The sequence below is a fragment of the Apostichopus japonicus genome, chromosome 16 (genome assembly GCF_037975245.1).
Source record: "Apostichopus japonicus isolate 1M-3 chromosome 16, ASM3797524v1, whole genome shotgun sequence".
Classification (NCBI taxonomy): Eukaryota; Metazoa; Echinodermata; class Holothuroidea; order Aspidochirotida; family Stichopodidae; genus Apostichopus; species Apostichopus japonicus.
In genome coordinates, this window is record NC_092576.1 from 18,826,782 (window position 1) to 18,847,481 (window position 20,700).

Below are 20,700 nucleotides of genomic sequence, written 5' to 3' on the forward strand. Positions count from 1 at the left end.
CAAGTTGTAGGATCTTGAGATAGCCTATTCTTCTTTCATAGCGACTTATAAGCACAAAAACACATGGCACATGTCAGAAACAGAAACTTAATTTCTATGGAAGGTATTCCAAGCACGGAACTGCATTGCTTTCAGACAGTGTTCTTACAAACTATAATGATAAACGTCAACACAGTCATACCTTCCAGAGAGGAACTCAATTTCATTGAAAAGTTTAGTTTCATTTCGTTTACTTAGTTATATTAGCAGTGAGGCAGCGGGACCAGAAGTAAGATAACAAAATGTCTTTCAAAGAAACCGTGCAGCGACTGACGAAGGTACAGGGACGAAATCACCGACGTATACATAAATATCTGGACCGAGTATGTCAATAAAGAGACGCGCACATAAACGTAGCAAGCATGGCCGGTCATGTGACGTGCTCCCTTGTAGCACTCAAATCTTATAGTACTCCTTATATGTATATTCTACGATAACTATTCTCATGATCTCATAACTACCACATTCCCGGTGAAGCTATGCGAAAAACGGAATCTAGCATAGTTGTACATTGTTTCAATGTTAACCGCAATTTTAGTTCCAAAATTTCCATTTTGAGATATTTTCTTTCAAAGAAATGATCTGCAACTAGAACGCACGTAGCTTATCAGGACTGTACACAATGTGCATAGACACGAGGCAGACGACATGACCCGTGGTTCCTTGCAACTCAAGTCTTCTTCAGCCTTTTATGAGACAGAAAGTTGATCTTAACGTTATTTTCATCCAAAACTAAGCAACTATTCTCAATTTTACCACAGTGACCCGTTTAAGAAGCGTTCTGTTGTCTACATTACGCTTAAATATTATTTCGAGCTGACAAAGGGTTAAATAAAATATTAGTTGGACCTGGGAGCACATCACAGGACCCTACATGGTTGGTACGTTTTCTAAGTTCCAGATCGTATTAAAATTCGATGGACGAAATCGCTGGAAGGTGTAGCATTTTGTTAGCCCAATGTTACACAAAACTGAGAAATTTTATAACAGGGAATGGGGAGCGGCGGATCTCCCCCACCCCCACCCCCACCCTCCAACATCCCCATCCCACCCTCCAACACCTCCACCCCACCCTCCAACCCCCTCTTCCAATATTCTCAGTTGCTGCCAGCAAAACAAACAACCACGCTGACTGTTATGTTTTAATTACGTTGATTTTAAATAGCATAGGTCACGGTGACGTGTAAAATAAACCAAGCTACAGCAGGTCACAAGGTCACGGTGACGTGTAAAATAAAACCAAGCTACAGAGGGTCAGAAGGTCACGGTGACGTGTAAAATAAACCAAGCTACAGATGGTCAGAAGGTCACGGTGACGTGTAAAATAAACCAAGCTACAGAAGGTCACAAGGTGACGGTGACGTGTAAAATAAACCAAGCTACAACAGGTCACAAGGTCACGGTGACGTGTAAAATAAACCAAGCTACAGAAGGTCACAAGGTCACGGTGACGTGTAAAATAAACCAAGCTATAGAGGGTCAGAAGGTCACGGTGACGTGTAAAATAAACCAAGCTACAGATGGTCACAAGGTCGCGGTGACGTGTAAAATAAACCAAGCTACAACAGGTCACAAGGTCACGGTGACGTGTAAAATAAACCAAGCTACAACAGGTCACAAGGTCACGGTGACGTGTAAAATAAACCAAGCTACAGAAGGTCACAAGGTCACGGTGACGTGTAAAATAAACCAAGCTACAGAAGGTCACAAGGTCACGGTGACGTGTAAAATTAACCAAGCTACAGAAGGTCACAGGGTCACGGTGATGTGTAAAATAAACCAACCTACAGAAGGTCACAAGGTCACGGTGACGTGTAAAATAAACCAAGCTACCGAAGGTCACAAGGTCACGGTGACGTGTAAAATTAACCAAGCTACAGAAGGTTCACAGGGTCACGGTGATGTGTAAAATAAACCAAGCTACAGAAGGTCACAAGGTCACGGTGACGTGTAAAATAAACCAAGCTACAGAAGGTCACAAGGTCACGGTGACGTGTAAAATAAACCAAGCTACAGAAGGTCACAAGGTCATCATATTGTTGTACTCCGTTAAAAGATCAAGCCTGGTATAACATATAACACCTGATTGTCTATATACCTACAGTGTTGATATATGCCGCTAACGCATGCTAGACAGAACGCTTAGCTTATTCTATTCTCCATATATGATACATGTCCTCGTGTATAGCTGAATTGTGTAAGTTCGTACAATATGAATAATAAGTCTGTCGTGTTGTAGTGTTCTTTTTTTTTTGTTAGCTTTAAGGTCTGTTTGGGGCTGGAATAAGTTTCAATAATAGAAGCATTCCTATTCATTTTTTATTCAATTACGCCATTGTTGAAGCTCTGCTGTACTACCACGGTAAGTCGTAACGAGACAACTTACAATATGAACAATATTAACAAACGAAAGACGAATAAAAACAGCAATGAACAAATTCAAAGGAAACTGGCAAGTCATGCGTTTTGGTAATTGATATAGTGTTACAGAAATTTGACGTATAAGCCTAGCAGATTTCTTACTGTTAATTTGTTTCGTTCTGTATTGAGCTCGGGCTGTTTACTATTCTTATTTTGATCCCCGTCTCGGGCCCCAGACCTTTAACCCTTTTCTCTTTAGATCTAAGGAAGATCACCGTGTTTTCCAGTAGTGTAGACAGTGTTCCAAAACAAAAAGGAAGCCGCTTCCTGCGTGCGCGCGCTTCGGCTTACATAAAAAACATTAAAAGGGGGTGACCGAGTTCAGCTATTCAAGCTACTTGGTATAAAAAGGATTGGTTTATTGTTCGTAAGAGGCAAAAGCCCAAAAGTTGAGAAAGTAGTCAGTTAGCGCTAATTAGTTGCAATCGTTTACTGCAATATCACTAATATGTACTCTCTACACGGATCTTCATAAAAAAGTGATATTTGTGTATCAAGGAACCGTTATTGTGTTTACTGGCTCTACCTGGTGACTGGTGATTCTACACATTTTACTTGACACTGTGTTCCGACTTGACTGAATAGAATTCGGTCTGCGTTACAATAACTATATTGTCACGCAAGTAGGCCTACCTTCACTAAGCCTGTTATACTATTGTCCTCATGGTTACATCTCTATGTTCCGACGTCTCTATGTTCCGACAATTTTTTGGGACTCTAATTTTTGTTACCCAAATTTTTTCGGGCTCAATTTTTTTGGACCAAAATTGTTGACCAACATGTTTTCGGACCAACTTTTTTCGGACCAAAATTATTTTAGACCAATATATTTTTATGACCAATTTTTTTTTGGACCAACATTTTTGACACCAACATGTTTTCGGACCAACTTTTTCGGACCAAAATTGTTTTTGACCAAACTGAATTTGGTCCCAAAAATTTGAGTACAAACAATTAAATTTCGGGTCACAAACAATTTTCGGTCACAAGCACTATTTGGGTCGTAACAAACTTTGGGCCCTTTTTTCCTGAGAAAAATTTGGTGCGTCCAAAAAATTGTGTCCCCCAAAAAGGTAGGTCAGAAAAAATGTTGGTCCAAAAAAATTGAGTCCCCCCAAAAAAAATTGGGTGCCAAAAATTTGGGGCCCAAAAGATTAAGTCCCCCAAAAAAACTTGGTCTGAAAAATGGGGGACCAAAAAGATTGAGTCTCCCCAAAAAAATTGGGTCCGAAAAAATGTTGGTCAACAAAAATTAAGAGTTCAAACAATTTGTCGGAACATAGAGACGTCGGAACATAGAGATGTCACCTAACGTACAATTGCTCTCTAACACGTTATACTCAGAAGTATCCATGTATAACCTACTATGTGGCTATGTGACTGCTTGGGAGGGGTGAAAACATTCATATGGAGCCATACAGTCACCTTAGGCGAGTGCTCAGAGAATAATAAAGACTGAAAAACACTGCAAAGTCATGTTGAGGTCAAAATTGTTAAGGCTATTTTACATCAACAAATGTTGAAGTTAAGTGAAACATCTTCGGAAAATTGCTTCCTTTTTAATTGAAAGGTACCTCACAGTAATGAAACAACCACAGCAAGGTGATGGTACAGGTGGTTGGAAAATATGTCAAACCCCACTTTTGTCCATATCACATCTGCAAAACGGTTTTGGACAGAATTTCCCAAAATATAATTCCCCTGTACTTTCTGACTATTTTAAATGGACTTATCAGATTGGCTGAGAGGAGACAGGTGTAAACATACAACATATAAGTTAAAATGGAAGAAGAACTATATAACTTCCGAAAAGAATCTAAAATTAGGCCTATATAGTTTAACTTATCGAGCAGCAACAAACTGTTTCGTTGAACCAAGTTTAATTTCATAAAAAATATGTTCAAGATCCCTTTTCGCTTTCCATTCCCTTTACATACTTCCTTCGAAGTCGCTCACAATTCTTGGCTTTTATTTAATTTTAAGAATTCCTTACAATCCTAAAAATTAAGGTACTTCATTGCCTGACGTTGAGAATTAACGTAAAATATTAGCTTGGGTCGACGCTTTTGCGTGAGCTGTTTGTTCAATATGCTGCAAGCGACAAGCCGGAAGTAGCTTAAGTCTATGTGGAGTATTTTTTTTTCCGTATTAAGTTTGTGTATGAATTACGTACAAATATACGGTTGGAAGGTTCATTGGGCTGTCGGTTATCAATCCAACTTTTGACCTTTGCACAATTATACTTGTTCTATTGAATAGTTGGCGCTAGTTATATTTACGCAGAGTTTCATCTATAAGCATGGAGTTGGTAAATCCTAAATCAGAGCGTAACCGGTGGATTTCAACGACGCAGGTACGTGTATTGGTAGTGTATGGGGTATGGAGGTTCTTAATTCCCAAACAAGTTTCGGAAGAGTATCAACCTTTACGGAAGTTCCAGCGGCGGATCACAAAGTTCATGTAGGAGGGAACATTTGGCCCTGCATGGAAAGTTTTAGCTGACTCGTTGGAAAACAAGGTAAAAATGTAGACGTCATTTTGGAGGCCCTGTATATAGACTGTTACTTAGATCTAGAAGAAGGTCTAAACGTTATGATTTATGTATAAAGTTGGCTTTTCATCTCCTACCCTTAAATCTTAGGTCCGGATGGGTGGTCTTTTTTCTTCCCCGACTGAACTTTGAATATTTATCAATTGGGCAACTTAATTATGACTTACTTTTAAATGTACATGCACGTAAATATCAGTTGGCTTATAGTAATAAAACTATTCATATTTACCATTACATCCACAAAATTAAGTTTATGGAGTTTAGACACTTCTGTGGAACACTTTATATTGTCATGTAATGAATAAACAGTTCAAGTAAGTTAATTGCACGTTTCTCAGCGACCGTTTCGCCATATATGGAAACACAGATGACTAGGAAACACAGATATCACTTCCTGGTCCGATTAACTTAACACTTGGTAGATATGGGCCAGGGTATGAGTTGTAGTGCCTCCATGACGAATGGCGTTATATAGGGTCTAAAGTCAAACGTCAAAGAACCAAATATCACGTATTCTCGTTAAGTCAAAATAACTACATTAGCTATAATAACTTTATAAACCATCTGAGTAATATACAAATAACCAAAATAAAACTGATCTTGAACTATGAAACAGAGACATGATATACGGAGCAGTTTTCTTCTTCTCCCTCAAACCAGATAGGGTCGGCTTGAGAGTTTACTTGCGGTTTGTACATTTCCAAACTTGCCCCCGTCCCCCCCCCCCCCAGTCTCTTCATTTGGCATCAAGTTTTAAGTACTCATGGTAATGTTAAGTATAACAGAGATTGTTATCAAGATTAAACCAATAACAAGAGAACTTCTTTGCTTTTGCTGCAGCGTCTTGGGCCCCATCTACATCCCCACGGTTGAAAAGATCTTTGACCTGAAAGAAAACAGAGGATAGTAGTGAATGAAGAAAGTTATAAACAGAATATTAAAAGAAAAGTCCAGGTCAAAATTTGATATGTTTAAGAGGAACGTAATCTACGCACTCTAGTTAAATTTTCATTTAATTCCTTTGCACCGTTTTTGAGATATTGACAGTTGAAGTTGCCACCTTTGTTACCAAAGTGAAATTGGAGCAAACAGGTGTGACGTCATAGTGACACACTGACAACTAATGTTTTGACCTGGACTATTCTTTTAAAGGTGGAAGAACGCGTCTGGTGTAATGAGCTTTCCATGAGTCATAACAACGACAAACCATTTTGAGTGACTTCCTCTTTCGTCTGTGCCTTCCATGAATCTTTAACAATCGATAGGTGGAGACAGCTAATTAATTTCTTCAATTAAAAGTCAGCATCAATCAATATATTGAAAACGATATGTAGGGCAGGAGAAGAACGTAACTCTTTTGGCTTTTATGTTTGCCTTGTGTACAGCTGTCAAATCCAAATACCTGAATAATGCATTAGTTTCATTAGATGCTATGACTAAATATATTAAATATAGTTATTGAGAGATATATAAGTGAGTCGCTGATTTATAGTAGCTTATATCTCACCTTTGATTGAGTGACGTGCCCATGATTCCAAAGGTGGTCGGGGGGAGGGGGCAAACTTAAAATTTTGCACCAACTCATCTAAGTATATGGGGCTGAACTTTCACCGAAGTACCAAAGGCGTGTACAAGATTTAATAATGTAGCGGGGATACCCTCTGATCATTGAAGGCGACATTTTTGTTAGGTGGCCTGCCCCCATAGATTTGTTTTGTCACTCTAGATGTCGAGTATTGCAATCTGATGCATGCTAAGATTATACTTTAAAGCTATAAGTAGCTCTAAACAGAACAAAAATATACTACAAAATACCGTAAAGAACTCGTGCATGCCCTCTAATCGCAACCTTATACTGCAGGATTTTTGCTATAGATAAGTAAATTTATTGACAGGCGTTATTCATTTCATTTTCGTAGAGTATAAGGATGAAAACGGATAAATCACTTACTCTGCTAGAAAACACAATCGCTGCGATACCAGTGGGCAGGAAACAGCATATCGTTACAAAAATGGCCAGAGACATGTAATTATTAGGCTCAACTTGAGCATCACGAGGGATATTTACCGTGGTTGGAGTCACCTAGAGAAAATACATAATTTATCATTGGTTAAGAGATACAGTTGTCATTTATTGTGATATAATGTATGTAAACTTACCGCGATACTGATTTAATTTCAAACATTGAGGTGAGATACACTCTGATCTAAGCTTCATGTTGAAACATTGTTAACGTTGAGCAAAGATAAGAACGTTTGTAATGTAACGTTTGTTATGGTAACACATGCATGCATGATTATACAACGTGTTTATCGTTAATGTTTAACAGTCATATTCTTCGTGTAGCCTAACAGACAGAATTTATTACAAATGGAGGCTTTATAAAATCCAACAATTTCTCAGAAGGGAAAATCCCCCCCTCCCAACTTTCACACATCTAATCCCGACCCTTGGTTCAATTATAAAATCATCAGGTCGTTTGGTTTTACTGTTTTGTCTTACTACTACAACTGTACAGTTAAGTGATACAATTGATTTGCTTCATCGATTACATCAGCTGTTATAAAGAAACCTCCGTGGATGTGTATGTACATCAACTCACCAAGGTCGTTTTAGGTTATTATTATTATTATTATTATTTATGCATAATAGCTTTGTTAAACATCCGACTTCCTGAAACACAGCTGAATCACACAAAACTTCTTGGATGCACATTTAAATTTGATTGTTGTTTTTTTCTTGCTCTATAATGCAATTTCGTTCAATTGTTTATAACTTCCTCTTTACACCTACTATCTACTCACACATGCATGACACATACTTACCCTTGACTTACCATGGTGAGTGACACTATTGATTTGTTTCATGTATTACATCAGCTTTAATAAAAAAAAACTTCGTGTATGTACGTCAACTCACCAGGCCGTTTTATGTTATTTACTGTTTTAATGTATAATAGCTTTGTTAAACATCCGACTTCCTGAATCACAGCTGAATCACACAAAACTTTTTGGTTGCATATTTAAATATGATTGTTTGGGTTTTTTTCTTGCTCTCTTTAAATGCAATATCGTCCAATTGTCTACAACTTCCTCTTAACACCTACTACCTACTAACAAATGCATGTCGCATACTTACCCCTGACTTGCCATGCTGAGGATTTGGATCTGAAAATAACAAGAAATCTACTGATGTTCGAATTGGCAGAGATTGAACAAGATATAAATTGTCCAGTGTAATCGTTAATAAAAATGGAGGTTGGGTGTGGGGGGGGGGTCAAGTATCTGTCATCAGTATGTGCGACGAAGGTACTTATCTGCTTTATTGATATGAAAGATTTAGTAATGACTGGAAACGGCAAGAAGAATGGGTGATGGATTAGGAACCGTAACGGAGAACGGGGTGGGGGACAAGGGGATGGATAAAGAATTGTAACGGAGAATATTGAAGGCACAGGGGATGAAAAGGAACTATAACGGAGAATGGGAGGGACAAGGAGATGGATAAATAACCGTAACGGAAGACATGAGAGGGACAAGGGTATGGATAAGGATTCGTAACGAGAAATGGGAGGGAGAAGGGGGTGGATAAGGAACCGTAACAGAGAATGGAGGAAAATTAGGTCATTCGGTACGAATTTCTCAAAGCATTTATATATATATATATATATATATATATATATATATATATAGTTTTTTTTGTGGATTGTTGAAAGTGATCATCAAATTGGCTTTATGACCTTGTTTCACTTAAAGGATGACTCTTGGCACAACATTACATTTGACCTGCTGCAGACTGTTAAAAAGACTACAATTAAAAATATAACTCATGCTCAACAGTTAGAGCGGCTGAACTGCTTAGTCTATCACACAGACCATAAGGTCTATTTCCCAGAAACAACACAAAAGTCAACATAGAAATTCCCCAAAAATATCAAAATTATGACGTACAATATCTTGTAAAATTATTCAGATGTATGGTCACTAACACCATTCTCTCTTATATATATATATATATATATATATATATATATATATATATATATATATATATATATATATATATATATATATATATATATATATATATATATATATATATATATATATATATATATATATATATATATATATATATATATATATATATATATATATATATATATATATATATATATATATATATATATATATATATATATTGTATTGCATTCTCACTGCAGTGAAAAATAAAAATAAATGAAATTTAACCGCTTGTTTTAAAATATACATTCTGGAGTTAAGTCATTTTTTTTTTGTCTAATCGCATTAACAACATTGGGCTTTTAAGTTTTATTTTTCCGGTGTGTGTAAGAAACACATATCCATTGTCTCCCAATTCTGAATATTGTTTGCATGAAACAGGATATGTTGAATTAACTGTATGTAGAGTAGTGTATAAACAATATTATCAATTTTCTTTTCTTTCAATTTCACAGTCATCGTCAAATCTTTTGATCAGCTAAAGCAGAACTTATCAGAACATCTTGATAAAGACCAATCTACCCTGCTGGCAAATATTTTCCAACTTCCTGAGGAAGACATTTCTGATATCAAGAAGCATAAAACACCAGGAATTCTTTTGTTAGAGAAGCTGAGCACAACATCATTGATATCTACCACAAACATCACAACATTGGAAAATGCCCTAACAGAACAAGGCAATGAAGAATGTGAGAAACTTGCCAGAGATTTTAGATGGAAAAACCCTGCAGTTCAAGCAACATTGTGCCCAGAATAATGACTGAAATAATATTTTGGGTTATTGTAAGCAAAAATTGTAGATACGAACATATCACCAGTGGTGCTGTACCTAGAAATTCAACTGTAAGGGCATAAGGAAGTCGGTGATACATTTTGTACAAACTGTTATTTACAGTCAGAGCTGATAAAGACAGGACTATTAGTGTAATTACACTGTTAGGAGGTACATGAAATAGTCTCCTCTCTGTCGAATATGGTTATGTATGTATATTCTACATGTGGCTACGTTCATATTGGTATACTTACCTTTAAAGATCAACTATGGAGACACATTTTTTTGGGGGGGGAGGGGGGGGGTGGGGGGAGATTTTCCATTAATTTGGGAGTTTACATACCCATAATCAACATGTGTAAAAATAATCTTCGAAAACCTACTATAACCCATCAAAAAACGACCACGAAAATGGACATTTTGGGTAGTCACGTGACATGTACCTCTGAAATGTCTGAAAACAGAGATTGACCCAAAAGAGCCTCTGGTCCCCGTGTGACGTCATGATTGGTATACCGCGAAATCAAACGCTGAAATAGGCACTGTTTATACACAAATAAAACAATGGTGCTGTATTTGACTTCCAATTTTGAGCGTTTGAAAAGCTGTTAGCTTAAAACAAGAACACATAAAGGTTAACAACTAGTTTTAAGACAATTTTTAGCAGTAAATTTAGTAAAATGGCTTATTTTATAAACAAAATTTACACTCAAATGGAGGCATCGTCAACACAACGGAGCGTCAATAGGTACGTACCGTTCCATATACTGTAGAACATGCAAGCAGCTTGCCGATTCCGTAATATAATTTGATCGCAAGATACCGCAAACTAAACAGAAGAATATACCTAAAAGTTGACTCATGCGTGATGTGTGACGGGGAAATGGCTTACGTTACTGTCAACGAGCTACCGAAAAGACACTAAACATAACCAAACAACTACGAGAAGACGCTGACCCGAATCGACTAGGGTAGCATATACATGACTAAGCTTCAGTTGAACATAGTACTTATTCGTTTCAATATCCAAAAGTACAAACAAAGAAAAATTATCCTTTCAATAAACCAAATTTAGCAATGAATATCAAAGTCCACTTTCTCGTTCAAACCTGAGCGAAATGATACCGTGACTCTATGTAATTCCATAGATTTTGGTCTAGTTGAAACAGGTCTTGACCAGTAATATCCCACGATCACAAGACAGTCACTACGAAATAAAATGTCTGATCGCTACATAGTACCGTTTTTATTCAACTCCTTGGACTATGCAGATGCCGGAATAAACAAAACGGACAAATAACACATGTATCACGAACTCACAATACTGAAATACAACAAATGAAATAGACAAATGCGATGAAATCCTAACATGACTATTTACCCATACTGTGAGCCAACCCTGACGAGAGTTGTTACTCACTACATGTACTAACAATGCTACCCTAGGCCCGGTATATACACGGTCATCTCTGACAGTAAATATTATACTGTCAATTGTGTGATATAATGTTACATGTAAGGACGTACATGGCGTGTTTACGAGGAGACTTGAAAGGATCAATTTCACATTAGCTATGTCCGCCACATCTGTCGAAAGTATTTAAGTTTCGCAGAATGAGACATTTGCAGCGTACACAGAGGCAGGGTCATGCATGCGGACTCGTGGGCATGATATACTCCGGGTGCTGAAAATCTTTCCGCAAAATTGATCCAAAGTCTACGGCGTTTTACTGTAATATTTTGACGAGCCCGGCTCCTCCGATAGTGATACTATATCGGGACTCGCGATAGAAAGGTACTGGGATATCTTGATGCCGTATTTATGCTTCTTCAGGAGATGTCTCGAACGGGCGAAAACAATGAGTTCACAGAAAAACAATTTGACAAGATCGGATTTGATTATTGATTCGGTATAATTTCTTCTCTGTCGATTCTCTTTACAAATAAAACTAAATTACAATGATTTGACTTGACTCCGTCAATTTAGCAATTAGAAGGAGTGATAAAATGGTGACGAAGCGACGAACTGATGACGGAGTGATAAATTTCTGACGGAGTGATAAATTTGCAGGACATACCGCCTTTTATACCTTACTTCCATAAAATCCCTCTGCGCACAATCAGTAGGCAGCCAATAACCTGACCATCCTGTATTAACTTAACGATATAAAAATAAGTGCGCTGGCACTGATCTGCCCTGATTGGTTGGGAGTTTGGAAGTCCGTCCCCTTTCTATGGAAACTTCCATACCACGTGAGAGAACCTTCTCGAATGTTCCACAGACATAATGGAATCCATTTTGGGAAAAGGCCCTGTACCAAGATTCAATAAGATAGTTAAAAACTTCTCGTGGGAAAACTGAATCCATGACCTAGATAAATACATAAGAGGCCTGTAAAGTGTCTCGATGGAGTGTTTCGGTAACATCAAAGAGATGGTATCACTATTTCATAACATTACGTTGGTTCTTCAACTCGGAAAGCTACAAAACCGGATTTTTTATTTATTTATTTTTTTTGGTTGAGATATAACTGCAACCTTCAACAACACAGGATTGTGTCATTTAGGGGGAAAAGGGGTAATATCGTTGAATGTTTTTGGCAGCTCAAGTATACAACTTTACACACTAAAAGTATTGTTGTGAGTGAGGTATACCAACGATGACGTCACACGGTTACCTGATGTCTTATGAATGTCTTAAATAGGTTTCCGAAAAAGCTGACTTTTCTTACCATTTTCACGTATTAATGTCAGAAATTGGTAAAGTTAATTACAGCAATGTAATTGGAGTGAGTTAAGGATTATATACATGCAAACCGGTGGGATTTTATGTTCATCGAAAAGTCTCCATTGTTGGTCTTTTATAGTCAAACAATAACATATATTATATACAGTTATGTCAGTATGGGTATGTGCGTGTTTGTCGCCCTACCTTGTCAACATAATATATCAACAAACCTTATACTACGGATTCATAGCTTCTCTATTGTGGGTTCTAATGTTGTGATTGTTTTAGTGGCTCTCAAAGGTCATATAAATTCAAAAGATGGCAAAATCTGGAATCGTTCTAAATCAGAGAAATGGTAACTTTGACAGAGTTTTCATATGGAAGGTGCATTGTTTTTAGAATCTCTAACAGTTTTGTTTCATGAAGTTAAGTTGAGGTCAACAGATGTTGAAACCTGAAACATTTTGTAAGTATGGTGTATTGAGAAGTGCAAAAGTTTCCAAACTTTTAGACACCTTTTTCAGATTTTCTTTGTTATTTGAAAATTTTAGGTAACATTTCGCACTTGAACTGATGTGTCAGTTTGTACATCAACCTGTTACTTAAAGATGATGTCTGGTAATTCCTTTCCTGATTGGCTACTCATAAAAGGCATATTCCGGTATTTTCAAAACAATTCTTGGAAATTTACTGCTTCCTTTGGTCAAACCAATTCCTTATAGCATTTGTTTGTGGAAAGATATGAATTTGTTAAATTTGATCATAGTGAGTTGATAATGAATCTGGCATTAACAGAATGAATATCATCATGGTAATTGAGCAGAATATGTTTTGGTTTTTCTTCATAGTGTCTATTTATTGTATGTATAGAAGTGAAGAGAATCTTCAAGAAAAGCTGAGAGCTGATGAATTCTCTAACTGTTTTAAAAAAATGTACATACTCTTTTAATTTTATTGACAATACAGATACAAACCCCAAAAGATCGGTGATTATTTCTATAGAGTTGTTTTTACCTGTAGGTTGAGGGTGATGGGAGGGGGACTATGCCCATGCCAAATATATCTCTGGATAATGTGGAGGCAACATATTAAAAATACATTACAACAATACTGATTTAAGTACAGAGATCATACGATTCTCATTAAGACCTTGAATATAGCTTTTACTTTGGCAGACCTTTGCGTTCATAACCCTTTTGAAATCACGACCCTTACTATTTGGACAAGCTGGAAAACAGTAACTCCTGAACAATACAACTGTTTTTTCCAATTTCTATTTTATGCAGTAATTTAAAATGAACGAAACATCACCGCACAGAACGACTCTTTACATGTGACTGTGCGGAGTTCAGTTAGGCCAAATGCTTATTTATTAACCCGTGGTTGGTTACTTTTGTTAAGACTAGACCTAAAGGAATATTCCAGTGGCTGAAGATGATTACTTAATAAACATGCTAAAATATATTGCATCAATAGTATAAACTACATCTTCATAGAAGTTTGCGTAGTGAAGATATCCTTTTTTTTCAAATTTGGTGATATTTTGTGATTGCGTCTGGCAACAGCAGAATGATGTCATCACAACTTGGTGTTGACATAGAGAAAAAAGATATAAGCATTTGCTACCGTCTTCTGGAAATGGCAAAAGGGCCCCTTCTCGCCACTGTGAGGTATGTCTCAAAAAAAGGAAATAAGCCAAGAAAAACTTGAAAGCTAAGACTCAGTACAAGAGTTTTTATAGCAACGATGACCAAACTAGACTTAGAAGAAGGTTGTGAAGATGATGCAAACTAGACTTAGAAGAAGTCTTGTGAAGATGATGAAGGGCGATAAGGATATTCAAAAAAGTTTGGACAATTGATGAAAATATTTTTTTTTTATTCTGGATAAAGTAGGGGGCAGTACAAATGTTGTGTTGAACTATATTGGTGATATCCCGAAGCTGGGATTGGATGATGAAAGGGTGCAGGGCTTACGTTATATATGACATTATGAGCCAGGTAAGCACCAGATAACGAGCACGAGAGTGACCCAGAGACCACACCTTAATACGAAACTAATACGATCTCCGTTAAGCATAATGATCCCTATCAATCTAGCTCTAGTTCTAACATCTCGATATGTCTACAGTAATGTGTTCTAAGACAACTCCCTGGAGGAGGCGGATTCGGGGGAGCTCATGGCATCGCGTTACTTATCTAACACTCATTGGGTGGAACGTATAAAGTTATTTCAGAAATTTGCTCAAACACAACTTTATGGATAAAGTTGAACCACATTTTCTTTGGTAAAGACCTACCACTTAGTGCCACCCACATTCCTCATGAAGGTTCTACATACCATGACCATGACTCACAACGATTGCGTTCAGCTTAATGCCTCAATCTGTATTGTAGGGGAAATCAATTCAACTAATTGATATGTGTCGATGCATTGATCTACATATTGTTAATCAAAAAATAGGTTCCGATTACAACATCAGCAATTTACTTGTAACAACAGGAGCACTGTCGATCACGTTATTACCTCCCTAGACCTATTTCCAAATATTGATACATTATGTGTAGATATCTTCGATAATGTAATGTCCGATAAGCATAACCCATTTTTTTTTTGTAAATATTTCTGAATAGGAACCCGTGGCATTTACACTGATAGGAGCGTTTTTAGAAGTAACAGTAATATCCATGTTTGGAAAAAAAGCCTCAAAGAAGATTCTATGGAAGGACGAAACGAGGGATAAGTTGAGGAACTAGCTAAGTACCACTGTAGATCTTAGCAACATTTCGGAACGTCGTGATGGTATTATCAACGCCTAAAAAAATGAAATTGATAGTACAGTAGATTATTTTTAGAAGCTATATGTAGCGGTTGCGGAAACAAGTTGTGTTAACAATCCTAAAAGAGTTGCTAAGAGTTTCGAAAATAGAAATAGTAGGTTTAATAGCTGTTGCAAGGTGTTAAAATCGCAATGCATCTAGTCAAAATGGATTTTAAGCTTTTAAGATATATAGACAGCATCCCCAGGCAAAGGAATGCTGCTAAGCGTTATAAGAAAACTGTGAAAAATGCCAAAGAAAACCTTTTACTACTTTGCATCGATAATTAAGGCAAATGCGTAGTTCCAACCCTAAGCACTACTGGGATATTATCAATAGATCTGTACAAAGCAAAACTATGACGAATTGTGTGGTTAAAATATAGTCGTTTGTTGATCATTTAAAGCAAAGTTATTCAAAGTTAAAATGAGTGTTGTGATGGTACAACATCATTCGCCATCGTTCACTGCCCCAGGAAGGTTTAAATGACGTATAAAATAAGCCCATAACTGAGTTGGAAGTTTCAAAGTTCGTCACAAAAATTATAAATAATAATGACACCGGGTTAGATTTGTTGCTCATTTTAGTGAACACATCCTGTCGCGTTTACTCTAGTATCAATGTTTATTGTTTATGTCAACGAATCTTTTGTTTAAAACAGTTTGGATTCATTGTTTCTAGTAATTAAGTGGAATGCATTTTCGAATTTCATCTTTTCTGACCTGTCGGTCATATTTTAGTAGCCTATACTATGGCCTACCACGTGAGTGGAATATTTCTTGTCATTTTTGGATTCATTTATCTGTATTGGAATGCGTAAAACCAACAGATTATTAAAATCGGTACTCTGAAGTGCCTTGGGATTTCAAAAAGAAGAACAACTTGAATTAATTGAATACATCACAAGATACAATCTTGATATTACCGTTGTGCAGGAAACAAAGATGAGAGGTCCAGACGATGTCAAACTACAAAGGTCAGATCAATCCAATTCATATACATTTTGTAAAGCAGGTTGTAGCAATTCATATCACGGTGTAGGTTTCCTTGTTAACCCTCTCGTTCCAGGTGACATCACAAGGTTTATCGTAGCCGAACCATATACCATTCATTTAGATTTTTTGATCCGACCACGATGCACCGAATGGCAAGTCTCTGTATCTCCAGCTACCAAGGCGAATGCCCTTTTTTCCGGATTCCACTTCGCCCCGGTAGCTCTCTCAAAGATAGATAAATCCTGCAAAGAGGGCACGAAAGGGGCCCAGACTTAAAACAACAGAAATATATATTGTTCGCAGTGCCATTGAGCAAGGTGCAGTACTGAAAAATGTTTAATAATAATGCATGACCTCTCTCAGTAAGTTAACGTCTCGAAAGTTACCAAGATCGATTCGAACACAAGTTGCATTTTCTATTACCACAATTGCACTAATTACACACATATATGAGGGATCCAATCAAACTAGAATTATTGGTCTGTCCTGGCTTGCAGCAAAGGCGGATGTTGTTTTCGATTTAAGTTTTCTTCTTAAAGAAAAACATGGACTTTGGTAAAAGCGGTTGTGAAAGACACACATTCTGTACACATCAATTTTGTTCATTGTTTACGAATTTGATTATGTAGGATTATTTATCAGTTAGGACGTCAAATCTCTACAAAACTTGCTTATCATTACAATTTATTGTCAGCATGTTTACACACAACACAACTGTAACAGTGGTATGTGAACGAGAAATAAGGACACAAACAACTACTTGAATTGAACTGGGTTTATTAGATCTTCACATGGCTAGATATCTACTACTCTAACAATGCTTTACAGAGGATGGGACAGGAATTTACTATGTGCACATATTCAATAGAGGAATAATTTAATTAAGGAATGGCGATATTATAACATCATTGGAAATGCCATTATACGGATTGTTACTTTCTTGACATAGATCAGTGTAGAGATATTCAATTCACCGACTGGTGTGAGGTTTCTGTTGAAACAGAGAAACTGTGGAGGCAAAGTTTAAGTGATCTACTGGGACTTATAGGTTGGAAAATATGCTATTATGTTTATTGTTGGCTTGTAAATAGAAACTGTTAGTCATCTTTCTAGGAAGTGTGCTGTAAGAGGACTTCCCGTGTTTGCTACTAGGTAAGAGATTGCAAAGGTGATGCTAGGGTAAGGGGAAAATAATAAAGCTCCCGAGCGGGAGCTTTATTTTATTGCTAAGGGCATCTATGGTCAGGCTCAGATCCCTATTGACTGCCTAAGAAAGCCTCTGCGTAGGAGTCGGAACATGCATGATATGCATTTCTGCCAGCTGTATGCCAGTACAAATTGCTATAAGTATAGTTTTTTTCCAAATACAATTAGGGATTGGAATAGTCTGCCTTCAGTCCTCATTAGTAGTTCCAGTGGTTCTGTGAATCCTGTCACTTATATCAGTACTCGGGTCAGATCTAATTAATTACTCTCTTGACGTGTGTGTGGTGAGATATTGTCCCTTTTTGCGGATGTGTCACCGTATCGAAGACGAAGACGACGAAGCGGTGGTTATACTCAGGCAACTGGAGATCACCAGAGGTCATGGTAATAACAAGAGGGGTGGGAGAGACACGCTACTACATGTAAGGGTAGTGCTAAATCTCTTAAGTAATTAACGACACAGGAAATCTAAAAGAAGGTAATTAAATTTAAATCTAGAAGTTCAGAAATGCTATGTATATAAGCGAATTAACCAGGCTCCCTGATAGCAAACAAGCGGAAAATATTTCTTATTAAATTTAATACAATTCACAAAGTAAAGAATCAAGCTCTTTTAGAGCAAATAAAGTCCTTACTTCGCTACAACATGGACATAAATCATAGCATTAACTACACAGAGCACACATAATCCATTACTTAATGAATAACCTGCCGTGGGGGATCTGTCGACGTGACTCCTTCCTATTCGAGGTCGGATGCAGACACGAGGCACCCTTAACTACCTTACTTAAATTAAGAAAAAGAAGAAGCCGTCGCCTCGAAGCTGAACTCTGAGCCACGGACCCGCTCCACTAAATACAATGTTGCTGTACGCCTAATATCACTTTTATAGCATTTGCGAGTCACGCCGTCGGCCTCCGGAAGCGTCCTTTTCAGGTACTTACGAGAAAAACAAAAATATAAGCAATACAATTCTGTAGTTATTTACTCTAACACAACCAATGAGCGATCAATTTTGGATGTAAATCCCCGCTTTCGTGTTACTTTTTTTTTTAAACAAAAGAAACGGAATTTTAACTGGCATGTTGCTTCACAGACTGCAGAAAGAAATCCAAGAAAAGAACGGAGAGCATAAATAGTACCGTGATCAATACAAAGATGATAAAAGTAATACTTTTCTCGTGCAAAATGTGCATTGAATATTAATGAATAATCCTTAAAATATTGGGAATTTGCCTCCTTCTCGAGGATACAATCTCCATCGCTTCTTTCTATCTAAGTGAAAAAAACAATATTCTAGTTCACCTGTCGAGTACCCAAACACAATCAGAATGAAAACAAAGTTCAGGGTTCTTTGCTGCTGTTCATTGATTTGATTTATAGGGAACACACCAAGCATGTGTTTGCTTTCTACAAATATCATTAATCCAAGTTTGAAGATCAAACATATATGGTTTCCACATAAGTAACGGCAAATTAATATAATCCCTCACCCTTAGGCTCATCATTTTTTATGACATGAGCACCAAAAACAATTAGATTCACCTACTTACTAAAAATGGCAATGATCAATAATTGCCTTGTGAAGTTATTAATCATACAAACTTGTAACACAACCTCATCATAGATACACATGATATCAATGCAATTTGAAGACTTTGACGTTTAGTCCTATGGCCTCATATTCATTTAATGAGCACCAAAATCTATTGGGTTCATTAGCATATTATGAACCTCCCACTAACCAAGTAACATAGTGAACAATTATTTTCTTGTTGGGTTATCGTGCAACCAAATTAAAGTGGCAAACAAACCACACCCCTTTCTCTCTCTCCCTCTTGAGAAAAGGGTAAAATGAAAAGTATATAACCTAGGAAGAGTTCAGTTAATATTTTAAGACCGGTTTGCCAAATCCCATCACAAATGAAAGATGTCAGTGTAGGTAACATTTCTATAGATATTCTGGGTTTGAAGATATTTTAGTCACCTGTTAGTTCGTGAAGCAATGCTCTAGTCTACGATAAACCTCAGACAAAATATTATCCCGGAATAGTAAATATAATGGATGTAGGGATAAATGCTAGAGTCTATGAGGAAAATCACACTAAATATTATCCCAAAATACGAAATAGAAAACTCATACTAAATATTATTCAGGAATACTAAATATAATAGCCGTAGGGATGTTTATATTTCAACTGGTTTTGAATTTGTTTTGCAGTGCAATCACTTTATCCAATTCAGAAAATGAAAAAGTTATCATTGCAATTGTTTTTAATAATCCTTAAAAGTATATATGTAATGTTAAAATACTTCTTGGCTACTAGTTTGAAAGTACCTCCCCTTTGATAACATTACTAAGGATAAATACAACAGCCAAGTGAAAGACAATGCATACACAGTTTTTGAAGGGACAATTTAAGGAGAGGCTACGACACATTTTAAAGCACGGGATGAATTTCTGTTCATGGTTGAATTGAATCTTATTGATATTTGGAGGGAACTAAATATATTACTAAAGCTTTTTCCTTGCATTCCAACATTGCTGACATTTACTGCACACCTTAACGACATCAACAAATTGAGGACCTAATTTTGAAGATGCCAATTCGAGGACTAAGGAGGGTGCTATTCGTAGCATGGTTTTCTACCATACACACTGTTCAGCCAAATTTGTGTCTGAAAGTGACAATTTGAGGACCTCCCCCATACCAACACAGGAACTTCTGAGGTCACTTTGAGCCCAATCCCCACTTTTTACAAGATGAGGAAGTCCTCAAGTTGACGGCCACACACCAAATGTCCTCAAAGCGACGGTGTGTACCAGAACACAAGTCCTCTAGTTGATAGCTATGGCAACGCATGTACACACACTCACCCGATTGCGTGACTAAAAATGGTTATGATTATCATTACACCAAAACGCAATAAGGAATATTTAAGTCACACGTTGACCAATGACGTATCCAGAGAGGCAGGGGTGGGGTAGAGTGCATCTTATGCATCCAATGCCTATAATGCTGATAACAATGTACGCAAAGTACACACACTTTGTCAGCAGCTGTTGTTTGCCATCTACAAGCCTTTGTTTTTCCGTATGTAAACATTATGTAAATGCTGCCTAGTCCCCAGAGATCCAAGGTAGA

At 37.0% G+C, this 20,700-nt stretch overlaps 1 long non-coding RNA gene across 1 annotated transcript; it reads right to left on the minus strand.

Annotated features, from left to right (window-relative positions):
• Window positions 1-5,824: 5,824 nt before the first annotated feature.
• Window positions 5,825-8,198, minus strand: LOC139982740 (uncharacterized). Its single transcript, XR_011798326.1, has 3 exons — window positions 8,151-8,198; window positions 6,963-7,094; window positions 5,825-5,897 (listed from the first exon to the last, which is right to left on the minus strand). It is a non-coding gene; the product is annotated as an uncharacterized lncRNA (long non-coding RNA).
• Window positions 8,199-20,700: the final 12,502 nt, after the last annotated feature.